Here is a 22,428-nt window from a genome sequence, read left to right on the forward strand (position 1 = left end):
CACCACCCTCCCACCGGCTTCCATCCCAGAGGTCCGTGGAGGCTCCCATGTTCGAGAGCATGTCTCCTTCATGCCAGGCACCGCACCCCCTGCCCCTGTGTCCCCTGCTGCCCTGAGTGAGGAGTCTGTGGACTTGCTTTGACAGATTCATGTAGGGCAGATATCAATGCTGAGTGTCCTCCATGCACACACCAGTCTGTTGACACAACTGGTGTGGTTCATGGAGGGCATTTCATCGGGCATGTCTGCCCTACAGAGGACCAATCAGTCCGTGGCCTCCTCCCTGACGGCAGCAGTGTCCCTCCTTCAACAGTCCCGCACCCCTCCTACCCCTGCACCACCCACGATTCCTAGCACCCTACCTGTCCCAAGCACACACACACCAGCACCTTCACCCAAACCCAGTCACAGGCCGAACAGACACCCAAAACAAGGTCTAGACGTGCACACAAGCAAACTCAGGGGACTGATACCACACTCACAGGGGATGGTTTGCAAACGCACACACAGTCATCCACAACCACTCTGCAGTCCTCAGATACCTGTCCCTCCAAGACCCCTTCCCTTGCCTCACCTGCAACCCCATCTCCCCAGAAGCTCTTCCTCTGTGACCTTGGCCTCTTTCCCACCGACCCAGCAGATCCAGATTACAAGGAGAAGAGGAAGTCCCCACACACAGAGGGGAGTGCCCCTCACACCCGGACACCCTCCCCCAGGCGCAGTCAGACTGAGGCTCCCACCCGCAAGTCCCCCCGAAGCCGGAAGAGCAAGATCCCTCCCCCGCCCGCTGCTCCACGACAAAGTCTCTGTCCACCATCCCCCAGGCCACCACTCCACAGGTTCCCCCACCACACCCTGCCCCAGGTTCTCCCACCGACAGATACACCAACCCCAAAATGTTGAGGCCCTTCCCCCCTACCACTTGCTCTTCCACACACGGTCAGACAGTTAGTGCCACTGATGTGGGGACCGTGTCCCCCCGTCTGTCCTGCTGAATTCAACTGAACCCCATTCCGCTCACATTGATGTAATGCACTGCAGTGGAGTCCACGACCAACCCATCTGACTTGGGCACTGCAGTGGGGACCCAATCCACTCCATCGGACCTGCCCACTGCAGTTGTGCCGGCACCCATCCCATCTGACTAGTGCCCCACAGTTGTGACTGCACCCACTACTTCAGTCAGCTCCACTGCAGTTGCCAGTGACCCTCCTGCATCCACCACCCCTTCACTGCCTCCTTCTGCTGCGCCCTGATCCTGTCCCTGCGGTGCCTGGCCTGCCCCCATGTGTGCTGCTCTGAGGGGATGTCCCCTGTCCTCAGCAGTGCAGGCAAGCAACGTGTGACAGTTGTTACTCAAGTTCACTTCTTGTCATTTGATAATGGACTGGCCATTGGACTTTGGTTTGAACGGAGTTTTAATTTTTCATCTGCTGAATAAAGATTTTTTCTTTATCCTTGTGATTTTGATTTATTTCGCTGTACATTATGTTGATGATGTTTAGCATGCACTGGCAGTTGTAATGCTGTATTTCAAATGTTGGATACTGAGGTGTTGATGTGAGGTACTCCATGTGGTCCATGAAATGTGTATCCTAATCTGATCGATATCCATATCATCCTTTGCAGCTAAATGGGTGTGTCATGATTAGCAATTAGTGAACACTCTGTAAACATTTCATTTGCATGATCACATCTGTGGCATGTGTGTCCAATTTGTCTATTTCCCTGACTGATGGGCGCATCTCCACTGGACATGTAAGTGTGGGCATCATTGGTGTAGGAGCAACTGGGTCCTCTGTGCAACTTGCTGGACATATGTGTTGAGTATGTGCAGATGACTTAAGGGACACTGCCGTACACAGTCTGTTGTGACCAGAGCCTTCATTGTGTGGTAACTGATGGCTGACTGACCAAGTGTTCTGCTGACATGACGGAGACCTGCTGGGGTTATGTTTGGCACAGCTGAGCTTCCACAGGAGTTGAGTCCACTCAAGTAAGGGTGTTGTTCCGTGGCATTGCCAGGGCCCATGTTGTGTGTTGTGTGGGCATGTGTGGGTGTCCACATACCTTTTCATACACAGGCAGTGTTCCCTTGATATGTTCCTGTTGTTGGTGCTTGCTGAGTGGTACTGTGTTCATCCCACAACTTTGCCATGGGCCACCAGATGTGTGGGTGCATGACACACTACTGTTAATTTGTGTTTCATCATCGGGATTTGTCATTTCTGAGTGGTGATGATGTTGTCAGACGCAGATGGGACACAGTCAGGGTTCCCCGAGGCACTGGTTTGTTCGCAATATCATGTAGTTGTCCCTAGGTGGTACCTTTCAGTGATTGAGACATGTGTATGTGTGTGTGTCTGCTCCCACTTGTCCGGTTCAGGGCTGCAATGTTTGCAGGTGTCAGCATGTGTGCCTTGTGGTTCTTCTTGGCTTATGCATTGTTCTGGGACTGTGGCAGGTATTCAGGAGGTTACGTGAGCTTAGACGTCAGGGTCATGTACCGCATAATGTGCAGTGTGTCTGTCATTCACCAGGGTTGTAAACTGCCTTGTGTGATGTGTCTGGGCACCTTAGTTCCTCCCAACATTACTGTGTTTGTCATGGGTGCATGTGCAATGTCAGCTGTCCATGTGGGTTTCACAGATGCATATTGGTGGTGCTTTGGGTGGACTGATGTAAATGTTTGCATGGATGGACCCCTAGCTCCCATTTGTCCATGGGTGATGGGCCATGCTGTGTGATTTGTGTTTGTGTAGGTGTGATGTACGTTTGTGGCACAGGACACACGTCTGGGTTTCCCAGTTAGAACGACATCAACCTTTGTCATCACAGTGGAGGTGTCATGCATGCTTGTGTCCCCCCAATGTCTGGACCCTGGGGGTAGTGCTGTTGTGTGTCAGTTTCTTGCTGTGTCAGCTGCTGTTCATTCCAGCTTGTGTCACATGTGTCTGATATGCTCCCTCTCATCTCACAATGCCTGATTGCCCACTAAGGGGGGCCCATTGATGGGTTACTTCTGTATGGCACTGTGTCCACATCTGTCTCACTGTGGTTCAGCCCCCCTCAAGTGTTGTGTAGTTGCCTGGGGATACTGACACACACACACACATGTTGTTTCAGATGTGCAGTGTGAGGTTGCCTGTTTGAGTTAGTGCATCTGCACCAGTGCATTGGTATTGCTGTTGTGGGCCTTTGTCAGGATGTTGTTTTTGTGATTAACCTACTATCCCTGTGAGTCATATCACATCATTCTGCACATTCATCCTGGTTGTCAGGTGCCATTGCTGGCATGGAATGTGAGTTTGTGACCTGACACCTACAGTCTACACAGGTCGTTTTGATCAGTTTGTCTATTTTCGAGATGTGTATGCTTTGTGATGGTCACTTCTGCTTTTGTGTCATTGTACACTGTGTGCATTGTCAGCCCCCATGGGTGGTGCTTGTCTGCACATGGCCGAGAGTATGTTAGGTTGTCACAGCACTGTTAGCCTCACAAGATCTCTGTGGGTATGGGACACAACCACTACTTTGGCCCAAAAGTGTTTCAGGTGTTGGGACCAGGAATCATACATGCTGTTTGGCATTTGCAGCTTTGTCCGTGATGTCACTTACCTTTTGGTTACTGTGATGAGGGAGGTTTTGGACCCCATCACCACAATGCTTAACATCTGTTGCAGTTTGGGAGCACACACTTAACTTTTGTTCTACACAGTGAGGGGGTGTCATTTTTACATTGCCACAGTGCTAGGGATGCTTGCCTTATGTAGGCCACACTCAGTTTTTGGCCACACATGTGATGGTAGTTACATTGTATGTTCGAAGTCATGATCACTGTTGTGGGAATTTGTCACAGCCTACACACTGTTGTCATGATGTTGGGGGGATGTATTTTGCTGACTTACCTAATGTTGGTGTATGATGGATGTGTGGCGCATCACACATCCTATGGGTGGGGGTGGCAGTAGTGATGGACAACAGGTCCCCTAGGGGTGCAGGTGGCATTAGTGCTGGGCAACTGGTCCCCTAGGGGTGGGGGTGGCAGTAGTGATGGTCAACATAAGCCCTATGGGTGGGGGTGGTAGTAGTGATAGGCAACATACGCCCTATGAGTGGGGGTGGCAGTACTGCTGGACAACATAAGCCCTATGAGTGGGGGTGGCGGGAGTGATGGGCAACATGAACCCCTATGGGTGGGGGTGGCAGTAGTGCTGGACAACATAAGCCCTATGAGTGGGGGTGGAATTAGTGCTGGGCAACAGGTCCCCTATGGGTTGGGGTGGCAGTAGTGATGGGCAACATGAGCCCTATGGGTGGGGGTGGCAGTAGTGCTGGGCAACATAAGCCCTAGGAGTGGGGGTGGCAGGTGTGATGGACAACAGGTCCCCTAGGGGTGGTTGTGGCAGTAGTGATCGGCAACATAAGCCCTATGGGTGGGGGTGGGAGGAGTGATGGGCAACTGGTCCCCTATGGGTGGGGGTGGCAGTGGTGATGGTCAACATGTGCCCTGTGGGTGGGGGTGGCAGTGGTGCTGGCCATACAACCCCTATTGTGGCCTGTTGTCAGTGGGCAGGATATGGATCCCCTGTGTGTGTGTGACAGTTTGCAGGTACATGTCGTTTGTTTGTTTGGTGGGAGTCTGACTTACTGTCTGTGCAGTCCGTGTCGGTTCCTGATCCGGTCATAGATGTACAGTACTGGTATGACCTGCGCGATGGGATTCATGATGTGTTTGTCTCGTACATGATGCTTGTTGCTCCGTCTCATACCCGTTGCAAGCTGGTCCATCTCATAGCCGTGGATTGTGTTGTGGCGTGAATCGTACCTGATATGCTTCTTTTCCGGATGCTGTGACGTGCTATACGTGACAACCCGTATGGCATGTAGGAAGTACACATCGTACTTGTCCGGCCGGAAACTGCTATGGATACTGCCTCCGGGCGCATCGGATCGGTGTTTGGAGGTACGGCTCGGACGGAGAATGGAGCGTGAATCACGGCCTACGTGTCGGTCGAGTTTTTGGCAGTTCTGCGCATCATATTTCATGAACAGGACGGACCGGCTCCGGGTACGGGTCGGTCGCAAGGTAAGGCTATGAACAGCTCTCAGAGATCTGTCCGTCCTGGATCGGAATCAACCCCTTAGTAGATATTTACCTTTCTACGAACCTTACCAATGACAAATCTCTGCATTATTTCATGGAATGTAAAAGGTATGCATAACCCTGTCAAGAAGCAGAGAGTTCTGTCCCACCTTGCTAAATTGAAATGTCATATTGCTTTGTTACAAGAATCACACCTCAGGTTACAAGATTTGCCTTCATTACATAAACACTGGGTGGGCGAAATGTTTTGCTCCCCAGCTGACAGTAATAAGAATGATGTTGTTATTCTATTCCATAAATCATTGACTGTTCATTTACAAAATGAATCTAAAGACACTAATGGTAGATGGCTTTTCTTAGATGTTACAGTTAATAGTACTCCTATCTCTTTTTGCAATGTATATGGCCCGAATGGTATTGACTCATCCTTTTGGTCAGATTTTTCCACTCTTCTCTCATCACATGCTGCTGACAATTTGATTGTGGGTGGAGACTGCAAGCAACTTATGGATCCCTTTCTGGACCGAAAATCTCAAGTCAAATATGTCCCTAACAAGATGCAAAAAACCTTCCATAAAGCAATTACTGCAAGAGGATTAGTTGATGCATGGAGAACCTCATACCCGGATGTTTTAGATTTTTTTTTTCTCCTACCCACAGATGCCACTCCCGGATAGATTACATTTTCCTCACTCAACATACCCTACAATTCAGGAATAATATTGAGATTGGCTCCATTCTTATCTCTGACCATGCCCCCATCATTTTAGATGTAGAACATCCTTCTCCTACACCCTCATCTCGGCGCTGGCGCTTTAACAACTCTCTTCTCATGGATTCTCAATTTGTGGAAAAGTTTTCGCTCTTTGCTCAAGAGTTCTTTCTCCATAATATCTCTTCTGTCTCTCAATTTCATTCAATCTGGGATGCCTTTAAGGTCTCTGCCAGAAGTTTTATAATTGATTTTGTCTCCCGGAAAAAGAAGACTCTCTCAGAGTCTATATCTCTCCTTGAACAAATTAAAATGTTGGAACATCAATATTTTTCTGTGAATTGCCCTGACACACTATCCAAACGTATTAAAGCAAAAATGCAATACAACAAACAGTCTTGGGACTCGGCCTGTAATAACCTTCTTAAATTCAATGCAAAAATGTATGGTGGACGGTAAAATTCCTTAGGTTACGAAGGAATTGTTCCAAAAAGGAAGATTATTTTGATGAATCCGCGGGACTGGTAGCCGGCTTACTTGACCGTGGGTATCCCATTAGACTACTTAAGAAAGCACGCAAATGAGCATGGCACAACCATAGGGAATTCCTCCTAACCCCTAAATTGAAGACTAACACCAAAGAAGAACGTCTGGTTTGTGTCACCACGTTTAGTACTAAGAGTAATGCCATCAAAAAGGCAATCAACCAACACTGGCACCTAGTATCTGATGAGTTGGGGAACATACCAACTCCCCTACACGCGTTCAGGAAAGGCAAAAATATAAGAGATCACCTGGTCAGATCTTTAGTACCTACCTCTCGGAGTACTGGCCAGACCACCTTATGGGGTCTTCCTGCGGTCACGGGACACCATAAATGTGGATCATGTAAAGCCTGTCCCTTGACCAAAGAGATTAATGAGTTCTCACACAATAACCAGACACATAGATTGAGGGATTTTAGCAACTGCAACACCTCAGGAGTCATCTAGGCGATCATATGCCCTTGTGACTTTATGTATGTGGGGCAGACTATCCAGAAAGGCAAATGTCGAATTCTCCAACATTGCAGTCGGATACGATGTAAGACACCTGGTAGATCACTTCACGAGTTTTGAACACACTGCAGACAGCCTAAAATGGTGGGTTATTGAAAAATCAAGCCCAATCTCAGGGGTGGCGATTTCAGCATTGTATTAAATAAACGTGAATGCAGATGGATGTATACTTTAGACACAATCAACAGAGGGTTGAACGAATCCGAGGAAATCAATAGGCAGATTTCCAATATGAGCAATGTGTGAAAAGTAAAATTGGGTCCGGCTCTGTTATCCTTCTCAAGTGTTTTTCCTGTCACAAAGTCATATGTTTTCTGTACCCCTTAATTATGCGGTGTCCTCATTGCACAACAGGATATGACTAAGGTATTTACATCTAATGGAGCATTGGAATTGTCTGTATGTATGTCTTTATTGTATACAAATGTGACCTTGATCAGTTGTGAGTCATGTCTGTGACTCTCCTTTTTAATTTCCATCTTTTGGATATATATACCGAGTGGACCCCCGAATGCACATGATAATCCAATATGGATTAGTGACTGATGCTGAGTTTTATTCCATATAACATACTGTCCACGGTATAAGATAGGACATGTCTAAAACACATCTATTGAAGCACTGGAACTGTTTTTTATTGTACATAATTTGTTGCCTTTTGATTTACTCTTTATCGTAATTATATATTGCATGGATGTACACAAATAAGTACAATTCTTGATTGATGGTTGAATTATTAATGATTATGGATCAAGGATTAGTCAGACGACCCTTTATGAATTATAGACTGCACTCTCTGGTTTCCCATATGGTTGGCCTTTTAGTTGGATCCATGGACATATTGCCTCGGTGAGTCTTTTTACTCTGACAACTACCGACGCACCGTCACCACGTTGACGGTTGTCCCGGTTGTTTTTATAGGCTCTCGTTGAACGCGCACCTGCCACAAACCGTGAGACGCTACATTCACTGTGGAATCATACGACTGCAGGTAATCCCCTTACGAGACCTTCCTACACGTAATTTAAACGGCTGTTTTCATGGGAATCCCTGGTTTTTATGCTCCCTTAATTGTTCTGTTGCAGTTCGGCGAACTCAGATTGTCCGTGAGACAAATAGATGGTCTCCGTTTTAATTATCCTTGACACTGCAGAAATGACTGATCCAAACGGCTGCAGGTACCCCCTTTTTCAATGTAAACCTTGTCCTTAATTAAATGCACGTTATGTTCTCGCGAACGTTAATAGGCATTCTTAACTTCGCCCTTCTTGTTTATTTTAGTTTGACAGTCTGAGAATTCGCGGGAGACACACGTATGGTCTCCATGTGCTAATTGACACACCGTGTAGTGCCACACGAAGTGTAATTGACCCTTATACGTTACCACTAGGAACGGGACGCCTGGATATACACCAGGTAAGCCAACACCTTGCATGTTGGTGTTAGTCATGGGATCATCTAATTTAGCAACATCCTGATTACATCCTCCCTTTTGATTTTAGACTCTTACAGGTTGCACCACCCTCCCTTGTCCTGAAGAAGACCCGCACGGCCAAGGCTTCAAAATTCCTCTGTGCCAATTAGACGGGTCGAAACGTCGACGCCCTCCCCCCTTCTTTGGAAAACCTGGGACACGCAACCCCCTTACGTGCTACACCAGGAATTAGATTCCGTTTGCAAATTATTTAATTGTGTTGTGATATCGTAAACGTGACCAGGCTTGTTTGAATGGTGATTTACAAACGTTCCCTAAACAAAGTTTAATAATGTGTATCTTACTGTGTTTCATACTATTTCCTTCTCACTTACTCACTCTTTAGCACCCTTGCCCTATGCACGTTCCCTCTGGAGCAACCATGTGTTAAATATTACAGAATTTATGAAATTGCATAAATAAATGTATGATGATTCAAAAATCGGATGTTGCTGCTATGTTCATGTTGTAATAATGTATTGATTACTATGAGCTACTCTAAATAACTCTTGCCCATTTAGCTCCACTTAGTAGAATGATAGAATTTAAGAGGATTATTACTTTGAGTGAATAATTGGTTTGGGACCATTGTCTTTTGTATTAGGTCTATACCCAGGTAAGGACCTGGGTATAGACTTAATACAAAAGACAATGGTCCCAAACCAATTATTCACTCAAAGTGATAATCCTCTTAAATTCTATCATTCTACTAAGTGGAGCTAAATGGGCAAGAGTTATTTAGAGTAGCTCATAGTAATCAATACATTATTACAACATGAAAATAGCAGCAACATCCGATTTTTGAATCATCATACATTTATTTATGCAATTTCATAAATTCTGTAATATGACTTTTGGGTTACCCCATTTTTGTAATGACGGTAAAAATCCGGCAGATCTCTAGCCAATTATCTTAAAATTAAAAAGCAAGAAACTAAAATTGCTGCTATTAAGGATCCTTCAGGAGTTTTACATCTCTCAGATGCCAAGATTCTCGACTGCTTTACTGATTATTATACCTCTCTGTACACCCCAGAATCTTCCCCCTCTACTGATCTTATTGATTCCTTTTTTCAACGAATTCCTTAGTCTCCTCTCTTTGAATTCTTCTTTGAATTCCCCCATCTCCGAACAAGAAATCATCGATGCTATCTCCCTTTTGCCTAAAGATAAGACACCGGGCCCAGATGGTTTTTCCATTCGATTCTTCCTCCAATTTAAATCACTTTTGATTCCTCACCTTCTCTCGTTAATTAATCACTTCCTTACCACTGGTGCCGTTCATGGTACTTTTACTCAGGCTATGCTTTGCCTGATACCTAAAAAAGATAAAGACCCGTCCCGTTGTAAAAATTACAGGCCCATCTCTTTGATTAACACAGATTGTAAAATCTTTGCAAAATTACTTGTCATACGTATTAATAAAGTTATCCCTGATCTTGTTAATATATACCAATCTGGATTTGTCTAAGGTAGTTCCATTACAGAAAACTTACGCACTTTTCTTAATATCATCCATTTGGTTTCTAAATTAGATTCTCCTTTAGCCCCCATAACATTAGATGCTGTAAAGGCATTTGACGGGGTTAACTGGGAGTTCATTTTCGGTGTCCTTAAATGGCATGGTTTTGGTCCTCCTCTCCTCCAATACATTCAATTACTTTACTCAACCCCGACCACTTCTGTTTGGGTAAATGGTTCTCAGTTCCATTATTTCCCTCTTCTTAGAGGGACTAGACAGGGATGCCCCCTTTCTCCCCTTCTTTTTATCCTTGCATTGGAACCCTTTCTAGAAACAATAAGACACTCTCCTCACTATACGGGTTTTCAATTCAAGTCACTTAATATTAAGTTCACTGCATATGCAGACGATATTCTTTTATATATTTCTAAAGCCTCCACTTTGTTGCCAGCTTTTTTTTTTACTTTTACAGGAATACTCAAGAGTCTGTCTATAAACTAAATGTTGATAAGTCTGAGATCCTACCTCTTAATAAATTCTGTCTTCCTTCTATGTTTTCTAATACAGGTTTTGAATGGACTTCTAAACATATCAAATGTCTCGGTATCCTTTATGCTAACATCATCAAGGAAACTTTCAAAATTAATCTTGCAGATATCCTTAAGAAAATGTCTGCTTTGATTGATGGTTGGTCTCCACTATTTCTTTCATGGTGGGGTAGATTAGCTACCATCAAAATGATGCTTCTTCCTATTATACATTTTTACTCATCTATGCTTCCTATTTCTCTTCCCAATTCCTTTTTTTGTGTTATCAATAGTTCTCTTTCCAAGTTTCTCTGGAACATTCGCAAACCCACGATCTCATTGGCTTGCCTTCAGTCGTCTAAGGAATTGGGAGGTGTCAATTTTCCTAATATTCTCTGTTACCATTCTGCTTTCACTCTAAAGCAAATCTGGACTTCTTTATCTGAGACCTCAGATCTGCCTCTAAAAGCATGGAGCTCGTTGGAGCAAGCTCAGTATTCTCCTTTTTCTTTTATCTCTTCTGTCTGCTTGTCCCAACCTCCTAAACGTTTCTTGTCTCCTATTTTTATTCACTCTAAAGCAATAACTACCTCTCTGCTTCACTCTCACTTACCTTTTGCTGACCATTTTTTACGCACCCCAATTTGGTATCATAAATCCATTAAGATTAACAAACGTTCTTTATTTTGGAAAGAATGGCTTGACAAGGGTATTATCACACCTCAACATTTAACGAAAGATCTCCAAACCTCAAACAATGTTTCCTCTTCTCATGCCCTTTACTATCCTCTACTCAAAGAATCTCTTACTCGTCTTTCTCTTCAGGGTTCTCCCACGAGTACTCCTGATCAAACTCTCCCTGCCTCCCTTGATTGCTCTACTCAATTCAAAGACTCTACTATATATAAAATATTATTCCATTCTTCGAAAATTAGGACCAAATCCAAATTAGAGCTTACATGGGAAAAGGATCTAGCCCTAGTAATCCCTTTAGGCACATGGGATTCCCTGTGGACAAAAATTCACACCTCTTCACGTTCCGCCAGCACCACGCAGACCTCCTATTATTTTTATAACAGACTTTTTCTCACCCCTTGTGACATGTACAAATTTAAGTTAATAGACTCCCCGAAGTGTTGGTCTTGTCTTAACAATAATAGTGATTTCCTTCATATGTTTTTGCTTTGCCCTCTTGTTAAAGCTTTTTGGACTCAAGTTTGGTTAAAATTTTATGATATTTTATCGATTAATGTACCTTTTGAGATTTCACAAGTCTTTTTTGGGCAGTTGTTCTTCTGTTTGGGATGTTCATGGTATTATGGGTAAATTTACTGATTTGTTTTTTGCTATCACTCTTCAAATCATTACTACCAACTGGAAAGACACTTCATAAATTTCGTTCCAAGCTTGGTGGAATCTACTATGCCATCATCATAGACTTGATCGTGCTTTCGCTAACTCTACAGCTTTGTTGATCAAAAAAGATTGGTTATGGTTGCCTTTAATCTCTTTTCTTTCTAGGTTGAACAATTAAGCTTGTACATGCATTTGTTATTGTGTTTTTGTTTCAATATCTTTTCACTGTTACACATCTTGTTTTTCTTCTTGTATTAGACCCTTTTCTTTTCTCTTTTCCCTCTCTCCCTCTCTTTTTTCTTCTCTCTCCTTTCCTCCCCCTTTTCTTATAATCCTAAAAAATGCATCTGACTTTGTATAGATTTTTGATCAACTGAGGTGTGATTCATTTTTTATCTTATTGTTAATCTTATTCTAGTATTATCACCCCTCATCATACAATCTGAATTGATGTTTTACTATGTTTATTACTTCAATAAAGCTTCCTAAACTAAAACATCACAAGATTAGAGAGGCCTTATTTCATTGGTGTTGCTGTATTACCTCCCTGTCAGGCGAGAGAGCAGACTTAGATGGGACCTGTATCACCATTGGGCATCTTAAGACCACATGCTGCAAGCTCCAACGTGCCCTTAAGAGAACATGAGCAGGTGAATCTTTCAAATTGCTCTACCATTGTGCTCTCTTCAAGCAAACTGGTCAGAGCAAATATAGGCAGACTCATGTTGTGTCATCAATTTGAGAAATGATGGCTTTAAGCAGAGCAGTTGTAGAGAGTCACTGGTAGTTAGGTTAGAAGCAGAGCTCACCTGAAAATCCTGACGCCAAATTATGAAAAATCCAATGAATGCAGCTTCACAACCAAACATACTGCACTGAATTGCTCAAGATGGCGTGAGCAGGACAGTGAAAAGTGATTGGTGGTGAGATGCACACCTCTTTACTCAAATTGTTGCTTGTATTCCTTGCCATATACGCTCCAGTTTCAACCTAGTAGGCGTGCTCGCTTGCTCTGCGCTCCGTCCACGTGCGCCGCAACATAGTAGGAACACAAGGGTACCACTTTGCGATCCCCATCAAGCTGCAAAGCCAATCGCCAACGAATCCAATGAATTAAACTCATAATTATTAATCCTCAATTTTATCCAAAATTATTCATCCTTTTTTCTCCTCTTTTTTTCAATTCATTTTACTAATTTTCGTTCATTCGCTGTTCATATAGACACAGGAGAAACGCTGTTTCCACATGCCACGCTTTATTTAAAATCACCCAATGCATTTCGGGAAAAAAATCCCTTCTTCGGGGGGTTTCTAAAATACAAACATAATCATCATCAGTTCCATCATGGTACTTGTAATGCAATAAACAAGCCAAACACAACCATATTTCCAAGATATGTAAACTTTGCAATTATGCTATTTTCAATCCCTGTAGATCATGTAATTCTGCAGTCATAACTATAAGCGCTAATCCATGTAAACTATCGACTGGCCACACACCTAAAATGTCTAAGAATCTAGGCGTGCACAATGCTTAAATGTTAGTGACCTTCTATTCAGCCCTGAGGCCTGCGCTTAAACTTAATTAGAAAAAGTACTCTGCAGCGCGCTTACCGTGGCAAGTGCAGGTTAAACCTCCAAATACGAAGCTTTACTAAATGTCCTCTCATTTTCAGCTTTATTCATTTCCATAACGCGGGGAATCCTGCGCACTATTACAACACATCTTTTCACCAAATACTGTGTTCAACTGCTACGAGTTCGCGCTCACCTTAATCACCCCAGCTGCCCTCGGCTACTCTGTCACGTGCCATAGGAGCACGCACTAAACTGTGCACTGGATTGCGGAATAACTGTAATCATTCCAATTTGTTAAACTCCATTGCCCATAATGCCCCTGATAATATAACACAAATGCTTAAACTAGCGCTCTCACCCATAAGGCTGTGTACTACTAATGCTCTGAACACAACCGTATGCAAGACTTATTCTTTTAAACCATCCATCAAAGGTTACATTTGTACTTTATGTTTAACATAGATTAGTACGAGTTCCTATCATTTCATTATGAATTCACTAAAATGATGAAAACAATTGTGCATGTAGGGCAACATAACTCCTGCGTTGTCGATGTTACTGACACTGTAATGATATCCCAGTCCTTTAACATATTCAACTTTTCACCTCACCCATGGGTGCTATCTCACCAAGTTAGGACGGAACGTTCATTCAGTGAAAAGTAATTGGTGGTGATTAATAATTATGAATTTAACTCATTGGATTCGTTGGCGATTGGCTGTGCAGCTTGATGGGGATCGCAAAGTGGTGCCCTCGTGTTCCTACTATGTGAGCAGGACAGTGTCATATCTACAATGATAGAGCACAGTTCCTCCCTCCCCCTGTGCCAGTGCACTTTGGCTGCCTTGAAACATACATTCACACCCTTTCCCCATGTGTGATGTCTAGCATATGCTTTGCATTGGAACGGCACCCTTCCACTACAAAGTACAATGCTAGGCAGAGTTTACAACATTTCCAAGTTTATTTGTAGCCTGTACAGTTGAACTGACATGCACAATTAGAACAGTGTTGATTATAGAAAAGAAAACCTTTCTCAAACATTATGCCTTTCTTGAGGAGTCATACCATTTTACTCAAAGCTCTGTCTACCATTTACAATAGAATAGGCTTTGGGTAACAAATACATGAATGGTTACCTGGCAATCGCCCTGTACCACCCATGGGATGCCTCTTCAAAACATTGTAGTGCAAAGTGTTATTTAAGGGTTACTATCCAACACAACTCAAGATTTGCACTTGAAAGTATACACTTTATCAATACTTTGCACTAGCTTGTATCACTTTTCGTCTGCCCTAATGTGTGATCTCCCAATGCCTGTAGGAGAACACATTTATTACACAAGTCATTTGCATGTTATTCCCCAAGAAAATTGACTAAAAACTATCAAATGTCAAAATATCAAGCTCTGACTACTGAAGACCAAAGTATAGTGAAGGTAATTATCAATAGGTAAATATAGCCATAACATACTTACCGTCACATTTTTGTACCTTAATAATATGTATATCTTCAAGCTATATATGTGCAGAGCTAAGAATAATAAATCTATACTTTTTTCTATGCCATTATCATTAGTTCACATTCTTTTTTTGTCATTGATTTGTCGGTCACAATATGTTGTCCCTACAGTGTTTTCATCTTCAATATTCTGATATGCAACTGACCTGATCTGTAGTGCTCTATCATTCCAATGAGCCCTGCAGCTCATGTTTTGAATCTTGCTCAGTCAAACAGCCTTAGATTAAACAAAAAGGGTAACCTTCTTATCTCAGTAGAACAAGCTGCAGCACATGGTAAAAAACTGCACTGAATGGTTTAGCAGTACAATCATGCAGTCAGCAAAAAGTATTGTTCTGAAGATACCTTGTTATAGCAAGCACCTAAGTGCTGAGCCCCCTGATTGTCTGCAGCTACTCCAGCGTTACCATGCCAGTGGAGGGGCTTGAGGCACATGTGGGTTTGTGGGGTTTTGGAGTGAAAAAGAGATACTACCATGGCAAAGTCATCAGGCATTGGTGAATGTGAGAAATTGGGTTGCTGGTTGACTGTGCTGTGAGCTCTCGCCAAGCAGCAGCCACAAACCCTTGCAGGGTGAACCACAAAAAGTCACTAAATAAACGTGTACTTAAACCTGGGTAGACTGGGACAAAAAAGTAGTCCGGCTACACAAAGAGGCAATGTGTAAAGTATTTATGCAGCAAACACACAGTAGTAAAGTGAACACACAACACAAGAAAACCCCATACCAATTCAGAACAATTGAGTACATTTTAATTGGCTATTTAACAACAATATAACAAATATCCAATCGGTAGAATTGGAGTTATGATTTTTTTTAAAATGTTGGGTGAAAACTAGCACCTAAGAGATCAAAGTGTCAGCCACAGATATCTAGTCATATGAGACAAGATCAAAATCAGAAAATATGGCTGATCGCGATGAATCATGGTTCAGACACAAGAAGTGGGTGGAGCCCCGTCAGTGATTAACTTTTGACTTGAAGACATTCTGAAAAAAGGTTCTGAGAAGGTGAAGTTCAGCGAGGCAAGGCCGCAGGAGGTGTCCAAGGAGGGACTGTCTTCCTTGGATTGCCTTGGGTCAAAGCTGCAGTGAAGATTTCTTTGTTCGTACTTAGTTTCCAAAATGGAAGTCGTAAATCTGCAGCGGGAGGAGACAGAGGAGTATAGCCAAAGACAGTTCTACAAGGCCGGCTACCCCTTTGGCAAAGAACTGCTGGAAAGGGTTTGCTGCTTTAGAGAAGAACGTAGCAGGAAAATTCACAAAGTAAATCCGACCGGCATTGCATTTCTGGCGGATAGGCGAGCAGGTTGAACCTGATGTCCTCCTCAGTTTTGTGATTTAGCCAGCTGGGTATCTTTAGCACACAACCAGGGGGCCAGGACTGGTCGGACTCATTTTGCGGGTTCAGTACACACTCAGGCTGTTTTATATGTCTTGCATGTAGCTTCAATTTTAGTTCTCATGTTAACTTATCCTCAATTTCTAGTGGTGCTATGTACATATTTTTCCACAGCAAATATGGCCCTTACATGCATTTATTGCTGAAAGGCACTGATGCCCTGTAGTCTACACACATATTGAGGATTGTACAAATTCAGAATATGAGGCATTGTTTTATTTTCTGTGCCTGCAAAGGAAAGGCTCTTCTGCTTCAATGTAATTAAGTGCTGGCCTGCATCTTTGATATAGTTTGATTAACTCACTGTTTTATTATTTAATGCGTCCATGTTGATATCCGTGAGTAGAGCACTTGCACAGAACCTTATCTTATTCAAATATTTTAATGACTCATTCCTATAGATGATCAGACTGACTTGCGAAGGTATGTTGTCCTATTAAACTTACAATTTTTTGGGCGACACCTTGTTCCAGATTTTGGTTGGATACCTTTTTCCTTTGATCAAATTATGCTTTCTATACACGTGGATTGGTGTTTCACTTTCTCTATCTCTTTTATATTTATCTACTTACAACCCGTTTACAAGCCTGTTCCATTTTTCTGTGTCCTTAACTCACTCTTTCTCCCTTCAAGATATCACACCGTGAGCACTGGTGTAGTTAATTTTATGTGTTTTGTCATCAACCTTCTGTCCCTTTCTTTAATGGGGAATTGTGATAGTGACTCTGTCTCGTTGACTTTTTAAATGTAATGATTTCCATTCAGGAATCTTTATGGGAAAACTTATGTTGCCCTTTTAAGTGTTAATATTTGTAGGTTGCCATGTGTTAATGTCCATCGGTGATATTTATGTTGCATTATACACTATGGGGCTGATTCCGATCCTGTAAAAACCGGGTACGAACCGTCGGACGGAGCGTTTTCTCCGTCCCACCCGTACCCGGTCGAAACAACTCCCAAACATGCAAGTACGATCCATACGGAAACACCATTTCCGTATGAATCGTAAAAAACACGACCGAACTAAGACATACCCACAATTCTGATCTGGGACGCAGCGGACGTGACGTCCGGACGGAGTCAGGCAGCGTTCCACGAACCAGCAAGTACGATCCATACCGACGTCACTCCGCACGGACAATATTTTACGGGAGCCAAAAACTGCCGGGAAATCAGGACGACGCACACAAGGAGCACCCGTACGCATACGGACAGCCATGGACCCCAACCTACGTGCCATCCCGGCCCTCATAGCAGTCCACCTGGTGTACAGTAACCGACGCAGATGCCGCAGAAGGTCAGAACAACACCCAGGGGCAAAGGGGGGGCAGGGGCAGGAAACATTACCCCCACCCAAGTCACAAATCATACATGCCCTGGACATAACTGACCATCAGGGCCTGGTCACTTCGAGGGGGTGGGGGCGTATCCAGCAACGCATGCGTCCGCCACAACGGAAGTGGATGATGACGCGAACCTGAAACACAACTATTCTGGTACGTACCGTACACATGCCTTAAGAGCGTGGGTACGGGCCGTACAAGCATTGTTGGGGTGATGTCGGGGTACGCGTGGTATGACCCGTACCCACGGTCTGAAGGCCTGGGTACGGTGCGGACCCCTACAGCACCCCAACAATGGGTGTACGCACCGTACCCACGTTCCAAAGGCATGGGTACGGCCCGTACCCAGGCCTGCAGAGCGTGGGTACGGGTATGTACTGAGCGTACCCACACCCCACCCGTGTATGTACGTGCCAAACCCCCACCCCACCCGTGTATGTACGGACCGTACCCATACCCCACCCATGTATGTACAGACCGTACCCCCACCCGTGTATGTACGTGCCCAACCCCCACCCCACCTGTGTATGTACGGACCATACCCACACCCCACCCGTGTATGTACGGACCGTACCCCCACCCGTGTATGTACCTGCCAAACCCCCACCACACCCGTGTATGTACGGACCGTACCCACACCCCACCCGTGTATGTACGGACCGTACCCACACCCCACCCTTGTATGTACGGACCGTACCCACACCCCACCCGTGTATGTACGGACCGTACCCACACCCCACCCGTGTATGTACGTGCCCAACCCCCAACCCACCCGTGTATGTACGGACCGTACCCACACCCCACCCGTGTATGTACGGACTGTACCCACACCCCACCTGTGTATGTACGGACCGTACCCACACCCCACCCATGTATGTACAGACCGTACCCACACCCGTGTATGTACGTACCCAACCCCCACCCCACCCGTGTATGTACGGACCGTACCCACACCCCACCCATGTATGTACGGACCGTACCCCCACCCGTGTATGTACGTGCCCAACCCCCACCCCACCCGTGTATGTACTGACCATACCCACACCCCACCCGTGTATGTACGGACCGTACCCACACCCCACCCGTGTATGTACGGACCGTACCCACACCCCACCCGTGTATGTAAGGAGCGTACCCACACCCGTGTATGTACGGACCTTACCCACACATGTGTATGTCCCGAGCGTACATGGCCAGATATAGGAGGGGTGGGTGCAGAGTCCTCCCAGCAGTGCCCAGACATAGGAGGGGTGGGTGCAGAGTCCTCCCAGCAGTGCCCAGACATAGGAGGGGTGGGTGCCTAACACTCCCAGCAGTGCCCAGACCTAGGAGGGGTGGGTGCAGAGTCCTCCCAGCAGTGCCCAGACATAGGAGGGGTGGGTGCAGAGTCCTCCCAGCAGTGCCCAGACATAGGAGGGGTGGGTGCCTAACACTCCCAGCAGTGCCCAGACATAGGAGGGGTGGGTGCAGAGTCCTCCCAGCAGTGCCTAGACATAGGAGGGGTGGGTGCAGAGTCCTCCCAGCAGTGCCCAGACATAGGAGGGGTGGGTGCCTAACACTCCCAGCAGTGCCCAGACATAGGAAGGGTGGGTGCAGAGTCCTCCCAGCAGTGCCCAGACATAGGAGGGGTGGGTGCCTAACATTCCCAGCAGTGCCCAGACATAGGAGGGGTGAGTGCAGAGTCCTCCCAGCAGTGCCCAGACATAGGAGGGGTGGGTGCCTAACACTCCCAGCAGTGCCCAGACATAGGAGGGGTGGGTGCAGAGTCCTCCCAGCAGTGCCCAGACATAGGAGGGGTGGGTGCCTAACACCCCCAGCAGTGCCCAGACATAGGAGGGGTGGGTGCAGAGTCCTCCCAGCAGTGCCCAGACATAGGAGGGGTGGGTGCAGAGTCCTCCCAGCAGTGCCCAGACATAGGAGGGGTGGGTGCAGAGTCCTCCCAGCAGTGCCCAGACATAGGAGGGGTGGGTGCCTAACACTCCCAGCAGTGCCCAGACATAGGAGGGGTGGGTGCCTAACACCCCCAGCAGTGCCCAGACATAGGAGGGGTGGGTGCAGAGTCCTCCCAGCAGTGCCCAGACATTGGAGGGGTGGGTGCAGAGTCCTCCCAGCAGTGCCCAGACATTGGAGGGGTGGGTGCAGAGTTCTCCCAGCAGTGCCCAGACATAGGAGGGGTGGGTGCAGAGTCCTCCCAGCAGTGCCCAGACATTGGAGGGGTGGGTGCCTAACACCCCCAGCAGTGCCCATACATTGGAGGGGTGGGTGCAGAGTGCTCCCAGCAGTGCCCAGACATAGGAGGGGTGGGTGCCTAACACCCCCAGCAGTGCCCAGACATAGGAGGGGTGGGTGCACAGTCCTCCCAGCACTGCCCAGACATAGGAGGGGTGGGTGCCGAACACTCCCAGCAGTGCCCAGACATAGGAGGGGTGGGTGCAGAGTCCTCCCAGCAGTGCCCAGACATTGGAGGGGTGGGTGCCTAACACCCCCAGCAGTGCCCATACATTGGAGGGGTGGGTGCAGAGTCCTCCCAGCAGTGCCCAGACATAGGAGGGGTGGGTGCCTAACACCCCCAGCAGTGCCCAGACATAGGAGGGGTGGGTGCAGAGTCCTCCCAGCAGTGCCCAGACATAGGAGGGGTGGGTGCCTAACACTCCCAGCAGCGCCCAGACATAGGAGGGGTGGGTGCCTAACACCCCCAGCAGTGCCCAGACATAGGAGGGGTGGGTGCAGAGTCCTCCCAGCAGTGCCCAGACATTGGAGGGGTGGGTGCAGAGTCCTCCCAGCAGTGCCCAGACATAGGAGGGGTGGGTGCAGAGTCCTCCCAGCAGTGCCCAGACATAGAAGGGGTGGGTGCCTAACACCCCCAGCAGTGCCCATACATTGGAGGGGTGGGTGCAGAGTCCTCCCAGCAGTGGCCAGACATAAGAGGGGTGGGCGCCTAACACCCCCAGCAGTGCCCAGACATAGGAGGGGTGGGTGCAGAGTCCTCCCAGCAGTGCCCAGACATAGGAAGGGTGGGTGCAGAGTCCTCCCAGCAGTGCCCAGACATAGGAGGGGTGGGTGCAGAGTCCTCCCAGCATTGCCCAGACATAGGAGGGGTGGGTGCCTAACACTCCCATCAGTGCCCAGACATAGGAGGGGTGGGTGCAGAGTCCTCCCAGCAGTGCCCAGACATAGGAGGGGTGGGTGCAGAGTCCTCCCAGCAGTGCCCAGACATAGGACAATATACCCCATACACAAGTACAGTGACCACCAAGGATGCCACAAATGATGCAGGTGGAGATATTGCTGAGCCAGCATGCCCAAAGTATAAGGGATCCCTCACACACCCAGGAAATGTAAACACAGCTCAGCACAACAATTGGGGAAACACCCTGCAGGGAAGATGCCAGGGTCCACAGAGGAAGGAACACACCTTGGGACAATGTCACCATACAGTGAGAGAGAACATGACCAAAGAATATTTGCAGAGACCTTGTGATGGCACGCAGATACCAGGGTACACCCCATGAGCAGCACACTACAACATTTCCCAGGCCCCTAACACATTATCACCACCCCAACTCAGGGAGCACCAGCACCAACAGCAAAAGCAGAAAAGCATATGTGTGGAAAAGAAAAACAAAATGCTTTATTCAGCACAAATTAATAATATATAAAAATATATACACCATGTACAAGGCACATAGGCCAGTCCATATTTGAAATCCGTGGGTGGGGGACACTGGGACGAGTCTCCCCTAGCTTGCCTGCACAGTTTATTCATCCACAGAAGAGGGGGCATCATGTGGGGGGGGAGAACCAAGCACCGCAGGGACAGGAGGGGCATGGGTAGGTGTTGTGGGTGCAGGGAGGGACAACTCCGCCACAGGGGGGGTGGCAGCGCCAAAGGTGGTGGTCAGGATGGCACTGCACACAGACGCAAGCTCTCCCAGCGTCTCCCCTGCACCCGATGTAACCACAGGCCCCAAGGAGGGGGGGTGTCAGAGGGATGGGTTGCAGCGCTACTGGGGGAGGGTGTGGACAGGGGGGGACTCAACTCCCCTGGCCGGGTCCTGCCTCCACCGCTTTCGGGGTGGTGTCATCCTGGGGCTGGGGGACACACTTGCAGTGAATGATGCCTTCACCGACTGTTGGCCAGGAGAGCTAAGGGGAGTGGATTTGGAGGGAGTGGTTCGTGTGGACTGCGGACTCCCACTGTGGCTGCATGTCCTTCGTTTGCCCCCCGCCCCAGTGGGTGTGCCTACTTCACCCTGTGTGTGCGTGCGAGGAGGTGTGCGCTTTGCCTTCCCTGGTGGTGTGGTGCCTGTGTCTGGTGGGGTGCGTGCATGGGGACGTCTGGGTGTGCGTGGGACAGGCATGGGAGTGGGAGGTGTGGATGGTGCAGGGGCGGGGGGGGCGCAGCGCTGCAGGAGATCCACTGCTGCAGTCAGTGTCGAGTCTATGGACCTCAGCAACTGGCGTTGGTCAGACTTCGCAGCCGACATGCCCTCCATGTATGCCTCCATCTGGGTGAGCACTCGTGTGTGGCCATGGAGGACATTAAGCATCGCAGTCTGACCAACCTGCAACTGGCGCAGGATGTCCACAGACTCGGCATTCACGGCAGCAGTGGAGACAGGGGCAGGGGGTGCGGTGCCTGGCAAGAAGGAGACATGTGGTGACCGAGCACGGAGGGAAGGGCCACGAGCAAGTGGGAGGCCAGTGATGGAAATTGAGGGGGCGGGTAGATGTGGAGGGCTGCCTTCAGCTGTGGTGGCAGCCTCCGCCCCCTCTGGGAGATCAGCCTCGGACCCGTCTGCGTCATAGTCAGTGGTGGCAGTCGACAGGTGCTCCGCCTCACTCCCCTCGGCCTCCGTGCCACTCGATGTGCCAGACGGGACAGCA

This window comes from Triturus cristatus, chromosome 8, assembly GCF_964204655.1.
Source record: "Triturus cristatus chromosome 8, aTriCri1.1, whole genome shotgun sequence".
Classification (NCBI taxonomy): Eukaryota; Metazoa; Chordata; class Amphibia; order Caudata; family Salamandridae; genus Triturus; species Triturus cristatus.